This window comes from Gopherus evgoodei, chromosome 18 (assembly GCF_007399415.2).
Source record: "Gopherus evgoodei ecotype Sinaloan lineage chromosome 18, rGopEvg1_v1.p, whole genome shotgun sequence".
NCBI classification, from domain to species: domain Eukaryota; kingdom Metazoa; phylum Chordata; order Testudines; family Testudinidae; genus Gopherus; species Gopherus evgoodei.
Window position 1 is genome coordinate 11821814 of NC_044339.1, and position 13024 is coordinate 11834837.

Genomic DNA, 13024 nt, shown 5'->3' on the forward strand with positions numbered 1-13024 from the left:
AACCGAAACCTGGCTCTCTGACTGCTTGCATGTTTAATGATTGTATCTCTGCACCACAGATTCAGAACAGGATGTGGAAGAAAAGAATGAAAAGAGGACGGGGAAATAGAGGTGGGGGGTTAGTGAGGGGAGAAACACACTTCTTTACTGGTCCCAGTATCATTGCAAATAAAGGCCACGTCAAGATTTAAACCATAATAATGGAAGAGCTATAAAGGTCCCTGCTATAATGTTTCCTCTGATATTCCTTTTCATAAAATGCCCTCTTTATGTTGCATGCTTTGCAATAATACATGTAATGTTTGTGAACTAGCCCCAGCGGGGAATCTGCATCGTACAAAGCTTTACAGAACACAGCATTAAAAACCAGACCGTCCACTTCCCAGCTCCCCAACACTAGTGCCTGCTACACCCATCTCCTCACAGAAAGTACAGCAAACATGAGAAGACAAGTCACTTATGGCAACCTACAACAAAATCTGCTCAGCTGAAAACAGAGCTGTGCATTCCAACACAGTAGCACACAGCATAGGGTTACCCCTTTATCCATTCCAACACCTCACAGGCTACGGATTACAGCCTTTCCTCCAGCTCCCACCTTGTATCAGCAGCAGGACCCTTACACCTCTTCACAGCAGTGGCAGCCAGGAATGCCAGCATCGTGCGCTTTCTCTTGGCCATGCAGGGTGGGTTTGTCAATTCTGTAAATCTCTGCATGCCAGTGCCCTGACAGTGCTGAGAGCTTCTGCACAGCAGTGTATTTGCAGTAGACAAACATACCAGTTGAACACAGGACACACAAGGTTAGAATGCTGGAATCTCTATCTTTGTGTCTGTATGGCAACCCAGGCTCCTGTTCCTGGCTGGGGCAGCAGTAACCACACCGTGCCGGGAGTTCAAGGCTGCATTCCCAGAAGGAATGACCCACAGTGACCCATGGCTTGTCTACAGACTGCATAAAGGGAAACACTTTCATGAAAATCCAGGCTTGATTTGGACCCCCAGGTGGTTTAAACCTTGGATGTCACAACTGACCAGTAATGAAGATGGACCTAGTGCTTGGTGACCCCTACCAGCAACATGAGAGACCGAGACACTGCCGAATGGGGTCGAGGCAACCTGGCGTTGAGAAAGGCATTACCAAAAATAAGGCTTGGGGAGGGCTCATCACAATCTTGACTATAATTCTCAATCACTGCATAGAAAGTATTTATATCCTGTTGGCAGCGTGTGTAACCAATGTGACTCTCCGTGTCAGGGCTGTCAATTACAGCATTGACTTATGAGGAAAGATTAAATGAGCTAAATATGTAGAACTTGACTAAGAGACCAGGATTTGGAGTGGGGGGGGGGAGAGAGGCAGAAACAACATGATAACTGTCTGCAAACATCTGAAGGGTACAGATGCTAAAGAGGAAAAGGGCTCATTTATGGTGGCATGGGGGAATAAACAGGAGTCACAGAATGGAATTAAAGAAATTTAGGCTGAATAACAGGGAAACTTCCTGACAGCAAGATGTACTAGCCTGTGGAATTATTATTATTGTGGCATTTAAGTAGGAGCCACTTAAAACAAGACTCCACAAAGCATTAGTAAATGCACTGGCCAAGGAGAGAGAGAACAGCTAATCTAATACAGTGCCTCTCACTGTGGCCTAGTGATGGTCCCAGCAGATCATACAATGGTGCTTCTTTTCCTTGTTCCCATTTTGTAATAATTGTTAATAAAAGCTAAAAAAAATATCAGTATCTCCTACCATTCATTACTCCTTCCTGTGAGCAACTGCCATACGGACTGTCAGGGATGGTCCAGACAATGCTTAGTCCTGCCTTTAGTGCAAGGGACTGGACTAGAAGGCCTCTTGAAGTCCCTTCCAGTCCTATGATTCTATAGCTGCCACTGCTGTGGATGTTATAGGATTGTGAACGGGAGGGAGATGGTCTATGCAATTGTGAATGGGAAGAGAGATGCATCCCTCCATGAAGACGTTTGAGAATGCCCAAGGTAAGCAATTGCCGCAACTGCCACAGAAAAGTTTTGAGAGTGGGAGAGGGGAGATGGCCCATGCTATGAAGCATTAATGACACTCTGATCTCAGGTTTTTCCCAACTCTAATCTTTTTAATTCTATTAACCTGGCTGCTGCCCTCCATCTCAGAGATGGCTGCATTACACTGGTGACATGATTCCTGTATATTTATCTTGTAAAGTGCTTTGTGATCCTTGGGCAAGTCATTCCATCTCTCTGTGCCTCAGTGACCCCACCTTCAGTAGATAGATAGTGCTACTAAGCCACCTGCCAGGGACCTCTGGTGAGTTTCAGTGGTTTTGTAAAGCACTTTGAAATCTTCAGGTGGAAATGGCAATTTGTTAATACTGGAGGGGAGCTCAGGTCTCTGCCACTCATTCAGTCCTTGATGGTCAACAAGGGAGTCAACCATGATGATAGTTATGCCGATATGGGCACTTGTCCATTAGGCATTGAACTAAGCCCTTTCAGGGACACCGAAGGACTCATGTTCCCCTGAGTAAAAGCGAGAGGGAGACAGAATCAAGGAAAGTAAAATATTTGCAGGCAGGTAGAGTTTGGGAGTTGAATTTTTCTCATAGCTTCTTTATCCACCAGTCATATTAGCCCTCTCTGATTAAGTTAAAAATTGATAAAGGCAACATGTGTCTGAGCACAGCAGCAAAGTCCAACTGCCCAGGAGCACTAGAAACAGGGGGAGAGTTAAGATTCTCAAGGGAAAGGTTTCAGGGTGGGAATTAAATAATCTGGAGGCAAATGATTCCCTGAAGAGCAAGGCTTCTGCACAGAGTTCTTTCAAGAGTCTGGAAAAGCAGCAGATGCGGTGAACTTTTGAGGTTGGTGTCTGTCTCTCTCTCTCTATGCAAGAGGAATCGTGAGTGACTGCTGCCCTCTATAAGCCATTCTGCACACAGCACATTCTCCACACTCATGCGTGTATGCAATGCAGGCGCCACCTGGCCACGCGCCATCACCTGTGCAGAATTAATAGGTGCCCTTTCCAACAGCCAGGATGCAGGTTACAAAAGGCTCCCAATCTTGCTGGGCAGGCAGGGAGTGGGGCTGCCAAGCAACACAGACTCACCAGCTGGCAGCTCAACACTCCAATGGTAAGAATGCTTAGCAGGTATAGAGCACTTTACACCTCAAAAGCATCATACAAGCATATTGAAATTCATCATGATTAAAGGGACATTCTCAGATTGAAAATGATTGCCAAAAACTTTGATTTTGGGTGCCTAGCACGCACTCAAAAAGTGGGCTGATTATCAGAGCAGTTGAGCAATCCAAGCACCCATCGCCTTCAGTAGGAGCTATGGGAGCTCAGCACCTCTGAACGTCAAACCACTTACTTAGATGCCTTATGTTCAACACCTAAGTTTTGACATTTCTGGCCTGACAATTTAAAAATTAAATTTCCTCACCTGTTTTAGAACACCTTTGAGTATAACAATTATTTAAAAACAATTTTAAAAGTCTAATGAACTTTTGACCATAATGCTGTTTGCATGAAGAAGAAAAAGCTTAGTCACTTTCCCTCCTCAAAACTCACCTCTGCCAAAACACATATAGAAAAGTGCAAGCTGATGACAACTAGGCAGGTGATGAGTTATGACCACTGCTACTGAATGGCTAAGCATTTTTCACATCCTATAATTTGTTACCCTGTCTCCCCCACCCTCACAGCTTGCTTGTTTGTCTTATCCCCCTGTTTTGGACAGTCTTTTGGATTGTAAACTGCAGCAAAGAGTCCTGTGGCACCTTACAGACTAACAGATGTATTGGAGCATAAGCTTTTGTGGGTGAATTCCCACTTCGTCAGATGCTCTCTGGGGCAGGGATTGTCATTTGTTATATGTCTGTACTGCACCTACCACGATGGGGCCCCAACCTTGTGTAGGCCCTTCAATATTACTGCAAATGTTAAAACAGCAGCAAATTTCCATCTCTCATGCACTAGCAGAATGCTGCAATGTTTGGGTTATAAACACAGCAAAAGGAGGAAGATGAGTGACATCCACATAAAAATACTTACAGTAGAGCGTCAAAGTTATGAATACCTTGGGAACAGAGGTTGTTCGTAACTCTGAAATGTTTGTAACTCTGAACGAAACATTATGGCTGTTCTTTCAAATGTTTACAACTGAACATTGACTTAATACAGCTTTGAAACTTTACTATGCAGAAGAAAAATGCTGTTTTTAACCATCTTAATTTAAATGGAACAAGAACAGAAACAGTTTCCTTGTCAAATCTTTTTTGTTTTAATTTTCTCTTTATGGGTTTTTTTAGGAGTTTATGCTTACCACTGTGCCACACTGTATTTACTTTTTTTTTTTTTTTGGTCTCTGCTGCTGCCTGATTGTGTACTTGCAGTTCCAAATGAGGTGTGTGGTTGACCAGTCAATTCGTAACTCTGGTGTTCATAGCTCTGAGGTTCTACTGTAACTGGGTTTTTAAATAATTTCAAGAAAACCTTTCTATTGATTAGAGATCTGGGGCCTAAATTGACCTTGACAGAGTTCTTTAACTATGCTCTAAGTACATGTGTGTCTTCATGTTGTGTACGTATATTTGTCTAAAAACACAGTAAAAGGAATCGACAAATTAAGAGAGTACATTTTGCATGAACCACAAACAAACAAAAGTCAATGAGCACTCAGCAATAAGAGATAAAACCAGGCCAAATAAAAAAAAAACAAAACCCCTCATCCAAAGGTCAAACACAACAGAAAATTGATTGATAAATTAAAGCATTCTCTCTGCAGCAAACCAAAGGATATTGCATAATGTAGAAACACAATTCAAACTCCCCCTTCCTGGCCTGAAATCTGCACAGCTACTGCCCTCTAAGACCTGATGGAATCATCCTCCAGCACTGGAAATCCACAGCAACATACCCAGGAACTCCCCAAACAAACTGAAGCATTATCGCACCATTAGGGTTACTGCCTGTACATGAGGTCACGAAGCTGATAGTGTCTTTCTGTGGCTGACAGTGGTAAATTATCTTGACTAATGTTTCGCTGGGGGCTATAAGTTAGTTGCCTGCTGACTCCGGCTGTCTGGGAATCCCCTCTGGATAGATTTACTTGTAAAGAATCACTCAATGCAGGCCGCCACTCTGGACTGTTCAAACAAACCCGTTGTGGCAGAAAGAAAATTTGTGTTGCAAAGAAGCATAAATCTTGTTTTTAGCTGTAAACTATAAAAGGTGTGAGGGAGAGGGAGAGAATGGGGGCACAAGGTCCCCTCCAGAACATTTCTGTGTCTCCTAGCAGCTTTCAAAAGCTGAGAATTCCTTCCAAGAAGGCTGCATGTACACTATTGCTAATCCCAAAACACAGACTACGATTCTGGATGCTGAAAAAGTCCGAGGGCCCTAACTGTGCATGTGTCCTGAGTTTAAGTCAGTCGAAGCAAGAAGCTTTGCAATTGAAATCCCTTCCTTGCATTCACTCTGAAGGCCAGTTTCAGGCAGAGGAGAGACTTTCACAAACTCTATCACGGGTTCTTGGGTTCTTAATAGGACTGTCAAGCGATTAAAAAAATATTTGCGATTAATTGCACTGTTAAACAATAATAGAATACCATTTATCTCTTCATCATGAAAGTTGAACTTACAAATGCAGAATTATGTACAAAAAATAACTGCATTAAAAAATAGAACAATATTAATCTTTAGACAAGTCCACTCAGACCTATTTCTTGTTCAGCCAATCGCTCAAACAAGTTTGTTTACATTTGCAGGAAATAATACTGCCTGCTTCTTGTTCACAATATCACCTGAAAGTGAGAACAGGCATTCATATGGAACTGTTGTAGCTGATGTCACAAGATATTTATGTGCCAGATGTGCTAAAGATTTATATGTCCCTTCCTGCTTCATCCACCATTCCAGGGGACATGCGTCCATGCTGATGACGGGGTCTGCTCGATAACAATCCAAAGCAGTGTGGACTGACATGTTCATTTTCATAACCTGAGTCAGCTGCAACCACCAGAAGTCTGATTTTCTTTTTTGGTGGTTCGGGTTCTGTAGTTTCCGCATCGGAGTATTGCTCTTTTAACACTTCTGAAAGCATCCTCCACACCTCGTCCCTCTCAGATTTTGGAAGGCACTTCAGATTCTTAAATCTTGGGTCGAGTGCTGTAGCTATCTTTAGAAATCTCACATTGGTACCTTCTTTGCGTTTTGTCAAACCTGCAGCAAAAGTGTTCTTAAAATGAACATGTGCAGAGTCATCTTCCGAGACTACATGAAACATATGGCAGAATGCAGGTAAAACAGAGCAGGGAACATACAATTTTCCCTCGATGAGTTCAGTCACTAATTTAATTAACATATTATTTTTTTAACGACCATCATCAACATGGAACCATGTCCTCTGGAATGGTGGCCGAAGCATGAAGGAGCATACTAATGTTTAGCATATCTGGCACATAAATACCTTGCAATGCTGACTACAAAAGTCCCACGAGAACACCTGTTCTCACTTTCTGGTGACATTGTAAATAAGAAGCGGGCAGCGTTAAGTCTCATAAATGTAAACAAACTTGTTTGTCTTAGCGATTGGCTGAACAAAAAGTAGGACTGAATGGACTTGTAGGGTCTAAAGTTTGGCATTGTTTTATTTTTGAGTGCAGTTATGTAACAAAAAAAGTCTACATTTGTAAGTTGCACTTTCATAATAAAGAGACTGCACTACAGTACTTGTATGAGGTGAATTGAAAAATACTGTTTCTTTTATCATTTTTACAGGGCAAATATCTGTAATCAAAAATAATAATATAACATGAGCACTGTACGCTTTGTATTCTGTGTTGTAACTGAAATCAATATATTTGAAAATGTAAAAAAAATCCAAAAATATTGAATAAATTTCAATTGGTATTCTATTGTTTAACAGTGCGATAAAAACTGCAATTAATCAGAATTAATTTTTCTGAGTTAATTGCATGAGTTAACTGCAATTAATCGACAGCTCTAGTTTTTAGGGCAATTTTTTTTGGTGGCCTCAGAGTGCAGCCACTAACCCCTGCTGGTGGCCGCCCTGACAATTTTTCCAAGCCCAAGCCACGCTGTCCCGGGCTGAAACCCAGAACTAGAGCCCAAGGGCTGAAGCCCGAAGCCCACTGAACACACACACTGGCCCCACATGTCTGCAGAGGCACTGCCCGAAGCCCCCAGGAGGCTGTGTGATGCAGGGCGCTGACACCTTGCTGGCGGTGCCAGCAAACACGAGGGCAGCCAGGAGCAACAGCTGGGCGCTGCTTGTTCCTCCCACCCCACATCTCGACTCAGGAAGCTGTCGTGGCTGCAGAAGAATCCCTTGGTACTGCATGCGGCCACAGTGGCCACATTTGAAAAACACTGTAGAAGGCCCTTTATTCTGCAGTACCTTTTAGTTATCACTTCTTGGATTTTGGATGCACTTAATGATTCATTCAGAAAAACAGCAACAAGTTTGGGCCCTGATCCTGAGAGAGGATGAATGCTCTGAACTATAATTGGCTTCACTAAAGACAGTCAAGCCCTTGCAGCATCAGGGCTTTAAGCTAAATCTTGCAGCTCTTAGCCATTCAACTCAGTGGGCTTGGTCATATCATTAAGGGCCCCAGGACTGAATAGCCTGATCCTGTTTGGTCCTGAGTACCCACAACTTCCATTGACTTCAGTTTGAGCTGAAGGTGCTCAGACTTTGGGTTCAAGCCCTTAGCTCCTCCCACACAATTCTAATTGAAAAACTCTTCCTCAGCCTCATCTAGAAAGGCAGGAGCGTAAGATAATGAGCAAAGCTTGGAATGGGGAGATGAAACAGGAAGGGCCTAAACACACTATTCTGTCTGCCACTGAATGCTAGATGCTCAAATCCAGCCAACTGAGAGAGGATATAAATCATGGGGAGAGTCCAGCACCCTAGCTCCAGTTTATGTTCCTAGAGGGTTTACCCAGCATACATATTTACTATGATTTTTACTGGTTTTGTTGCTCATTCACATGGTTCTGACAAAACATTTGGCACTGGGAGCACCCAGGAATCAAACTGTCCTTCCCAGATATTCTGTGCTCACACAAAATGACTGAGATCCAGCTGCGCCCCAAGATGCTTTTAGAAAGAATATTTAAGGCTCGTGGAAAGGTGCCAGACAGCCCAGGAGACTGAAGTCCTGTTTGCCCACAAAGCATTTACAGAATGGGTAGCAGCAGGGCAAGCTTTCACACGTACACCTCATCCATGTCCTGGAGAGCCCCCATCTCAGGGAGAGAGGTCAAGTCAGTCTCCATGACCCCTTCAGCCTTTGGCACTTCTGCTCAGACTTCCAAGAAGGTGACAGACAGCGTAATCACCCAGCAAACGTTTACTCTAAGAGAGGGAGCCTGCAGGGATGAAAGATGACCATGATACAGGCATCTCACCACAAGGAACTGGACTGAGACCACCAACTCATTCCCCACATAACACTAGGGTAGCTTTCAGATAACTTCTGATCACCACAAAGGTAGTCCAGAAATAAACCACAACCCACAAGGAAAAGGATTCACATCCCATTCTCCAATTCCTGCATTGCAAGCATCATCCCATGTGCAGACCACCCTTTATGGTAATCACAGTACATCCCGGATCATCCAATACACTCCTGCCACATGGGCATCTCTGCAAACATACAGTACCAGGATCTGAAAGCACAACCAGGCCTTGGCTCACACAAGTTCCTCTGAATGTCCTTCCTCAAGTCAACTGTAGCGTGAGGATCCAAATATCAACATTACCACTGTGAACCAAGACCTCAGCGGATGGTCCAGGAAATCAAACCCAGATACAAACACTGAACTTGTTGACTGCAGCTGTGAGATCAACTTGTAGGATTAAGAGCTTGGCAAATATTTTGGATACAACTGTTTAATTCTCCTTCCTCCCTCTCAAATTTATTTTAAATTCACATAAAAACGGTGAAAAAAAGAAAAAGAACCAATTAAAGCAGCAACCCTATAAAAACAATGAAGCCGAACTGTCCCCATGTTCTAACAGGCAGCAAAATATATTTCCTCCAGGGAAATTCAGATGGTTCCAGAGGAGACTGTGTTTTGCAGCCTACACTGGGAAAGGCTTGGAGTACAACAATGGCTCTAAGTAGTTGTGGTAGAGGGAAGGTGCAATGAATATCACTTTAAAGCAACCCCCCTTCCATACCAACTCAAACGCTGCACTGAAGATGAAGCAGCCAAAAGCTTTCCGGAACCCAGACGTAAGTGCGCAGCGAAGCATCAAGATGAGGGTATGGTCTAGTTATTGGAAGAGGGGACTGGGATTCTGGATTCTATTCCTAACTCTACCACCATCTTGCTGTGTGACCTTGGGAAAGGCATTTAATCTGTATCTCAGTTTGCTCTTCTGCAAAATGGATATGCCACTTATACACCTCACATGCATGTTATGAGAATTTAATAAACTAAGGTCTATGAAGTACTTGGAGATCCTTGGATGGAAGGGGCTTTATAAGTATCACGGCAACTACTAGAGGGGAAGGAGAAGATGAAAGGATGATGAGCCAGAAGGGGTGCATGAAAGGCTTAGGACTTCAATGGGTACCTGCTAATTCTACACTCTCTGCCTGAGAGGCAATACTAACCCTCTTTACAATATACTCTGCCTGGGCCCATTAAGCAATGCCCATGCTCCAATGCCTGAGGCCACCACCTGCTACATGAAACAAAAGGGGAAACACCACATTGACAAGAGAAAGAGAAAAGCTAAGTGATTCTGCAAACACAAGAGAAGATGGAACTGCTAAGGGAAAAATATCCTGCTCTCCATGCCAAGAGTCCTCACTAGAAACCAGTTCAGTGATTTACATTTACAAACAGAGCTTCTCCCAGACACAAAACAGCAGGTGGGGAGCAAGTATGTTTTGTGTCAGGAAGACTCAAGCAACTTGTAGAAGGACCTCACTTAAGTGCTTTTAAAGACAGCAAAATAATAATGGGTCTGATTTTTCAGGTTCTCCCCCAACGCAGGTTCAGGTCAGGAGACTGGAGAGAGATATTTATTTTGTGTGTGTGCGTAGACACACTTTACAGTCCCTACTTATGCTGTTGCTGTAGGTTTGGCAGAAACCAGATCCTGACATCAAACACACTGGAGAGCTATTGAGAAACACTTCTGGGATGGCAAATTAGATTTAAAAGGCTACACAATGTGACTGCCGAGAGACCGAGAAAAGAAGATAGATTAAAAGAGAAGGAGGAGAAAGGAGAACGAAAAAAGGAATGAGACAGAGAGGACTAAAGAAAAAGGATAGAAAAGGAACAAAAAAGAGGAAAGGAGAGGTCTGATATTTTAACCTAGAGAGGTGTTTTTTCCTCTGTAATTAGGTCCTTTACACATCCCAGGATTTTGCTTTCAGTGGCTGCGAAAAGACAAACCTATTCAAATTCCACAAGTACTCAGAGCATTATGGGAGATGGCTGCACAAACAAAAACCGGGGGCAGCAGAAAGGGACCCAGCAATGACAGTGATCAGCTGGACTCAAGGAGAGGCTGATCCCACACCAACAGTGACAAATGCAGCTGTAAACAGCAGCGGAGCGAGATGCTGACACTCTGTAACACAAGGTTATGCTTCCCACCACCGAGCTACAAGGCAAATTTTAATGGGCCAAGACCGACAGCAGGGAAATGAGTGTCCGCTCTTCGCTGCAAAAATGACAGCTTCCCCCGCCCCCTGCCCATTCCCCACTATCAATGCTCTATCACATTGACCTCTCATTAGGGAGGATTTTTTACGTGTGGACAGTTTATCATAAGAGTTCTGGACAGCTCACGGGATTAATAAATGGGACAAGGAGCCCCTGGCCTCCAGTTTGGTTGTTCCAATCACCCTCAGGTCACAAGTGGACTGGAACTATGCAGTGGCTTCAAGGAGATCAGTGTGAAATCAGTTTGGTATGGTTCCACCTTGCAAACCCCCAATAACCCTGACAAGTTGTGCTGTAAATGCCCACAATGCAGTAGAGAGTATGCATATCCTGTTTGCCTGATCCTGTGGAATACCTCCTGCAAGAGACTGAGCACCAACAGCTCCCACTGAAATCAACGAGCCTGAGCCTGTTCTCTTGCTGAAACTGTGGGATGATTGGTGCTTAGCAGGTAGCATGCACCATTTAGCACCATGCAGGGTCAGGTGCTTGGCTAGCCCCATTCAAGTCACACACAAAATGCAAGCAAGATTTGACCCTAACATGGCATTTGCTGACCTGGCATAAGATGCCTGCCTTCAACCTTCTTACACACAGCTATCCATGAAAGCACTCTCCTCCCTCCCTTTCAGGCAAGGACCCATCCTGTGAGCTGCTGAGCACCCTCAGTCCCAAATGAAGTCAAAGGGAGCTGGAGGTACTCAGCAGATTTTGGTCACAATTCTTTTCCAGCAGTAGCTTCTATGAGTCTATAAAAACAGGCCTCCCTCTTTCGTTGCTTAGTTTATACCAACTCTGAAGTGAGTGGGGCTAAGCCGGGATGCGGGGGGGCTGCCCCCACCCAACATACAGCCCCCTCATGCATTGGAGCAAAATTTTGTTCTGCTGTTTATGTGAACATTTTACCGTCTGGTGCTGCCCCAGGATGAGTGGCCCATTAGGATGAGCTAGGACCAGTGCACCTGTGTCTTATCAGCACACCCCTAGCGTGGAACAATTAATTCAGTTTAAAAGAAGTTTTAAAAAGGGTTTGAGGCCTTCTGGAAAGTAGTTTAATTGTAGTAATTAATTGTGGGGAGTGAAACAAATAGAGCTGGGAGTTCAGCAGTAAGGTGGGAAGGGCTAGGGGTCAGCAGTTGTTGGAGAGACCCGCCCCGGATCAGTGAAGTGCTGGTAGAGCAGAAGCTGAGCTCTGGAGAAGGGACTCTGAAAAGTGGCCTGGAATTGAGTGTGACTGTGACCCAGAAAGGGGTCGTGGGAATCCCCTACCCATCTAGTGGGAAGAGGACTGGGAAACAGCTGAGGAGGCAGGAGTTTATGTTCAGTGTTGAACAACTTAAGGAGATATCAGGGGAAAAGAACTGTGTTTGCCCAGATGGCGAGGCTGGGAGAGACTGAATATGTCCTGCTGAGAGGTGAGGAAACAAGACTGTTGCTTTCTCATTAAACCAGCCCCAAGAAGGGCGTTTTGTTGCACGATCCCAGTCGCACTTTTTTGTTGAAGTGTCCCTGGGAGAAGGGAACTACAGGATGGGCCCTGTGTAGCCACTGAGGTAGTGCAGAGCACTTCCAAGCCTGTGACAGGTACCAGCTGCCTACAAGGCTGTTGCCTGGGCCCAAGCCCCACTGTATACATGGGTGGAAGTGTGCATTTTTGTGGGGGTGCAGGAGCTGCAGAAGAGAGTGTGGGGCAAGTCATCTAGCTCACAGAACTGAACTATTAATTTAATAAGGCTTCTACAGATACTCAGCTAAGCAATAATGACTCAAGTAGATGTGACAGAGGCTCACAGAGTTTAATATACAAAATTAATTAAAAAATAAGGAGAAAAGCTCCACCTTTCAGCAGGGTTCCGGCTACCCCACATGCAGGATTCACTATTATGCATTCAGAGTTAATTTTGGGGTTCTTTGTTATTTATATTTTATATCTACATACACGCCCACATATATATAGCTGCTATGTGTTTTCTTTCCTCTGAACACTTACGTAGCTGTGTATAAAGAGGAGGAAAGATACTAATTAAATAAAAGACAATGTTAGAGTTGGCCTGGAGAGAGAGCGACTTCTAGACCAATGCCAGCTGTGAGGGTTTGCAGCATGCTCTGGGCTTCCTGGAAAAATATACTCTCAAAGAATAGGACATCAGCAAGCAACAACGAGGGCAAATCTTGGCACAGGGAGCTTCAACCAGTTAGGGCATGCTCACACTGGCATGAGGCTAGAGGGATGTTCATTACAAGGCTTGTATGCTCAGATTTCCAAATTTACCAGTCCATGAGCAGCATCCCTT

General features: G+C 44.1%; 1 protein-coding gene across 1 annotated transcript in view; it reads right to left on the reverse strand.

The window, feature by feature from the left end:
- The window catches only part of PEX14 (peroxisomal biogenesis factor 14), a 99065-nt gene that overhangs the window by 71494 nt on the left and 14547 nt on the right, over positions 1-13024 (reverse strand). The window lies entirely within an intron of this gene.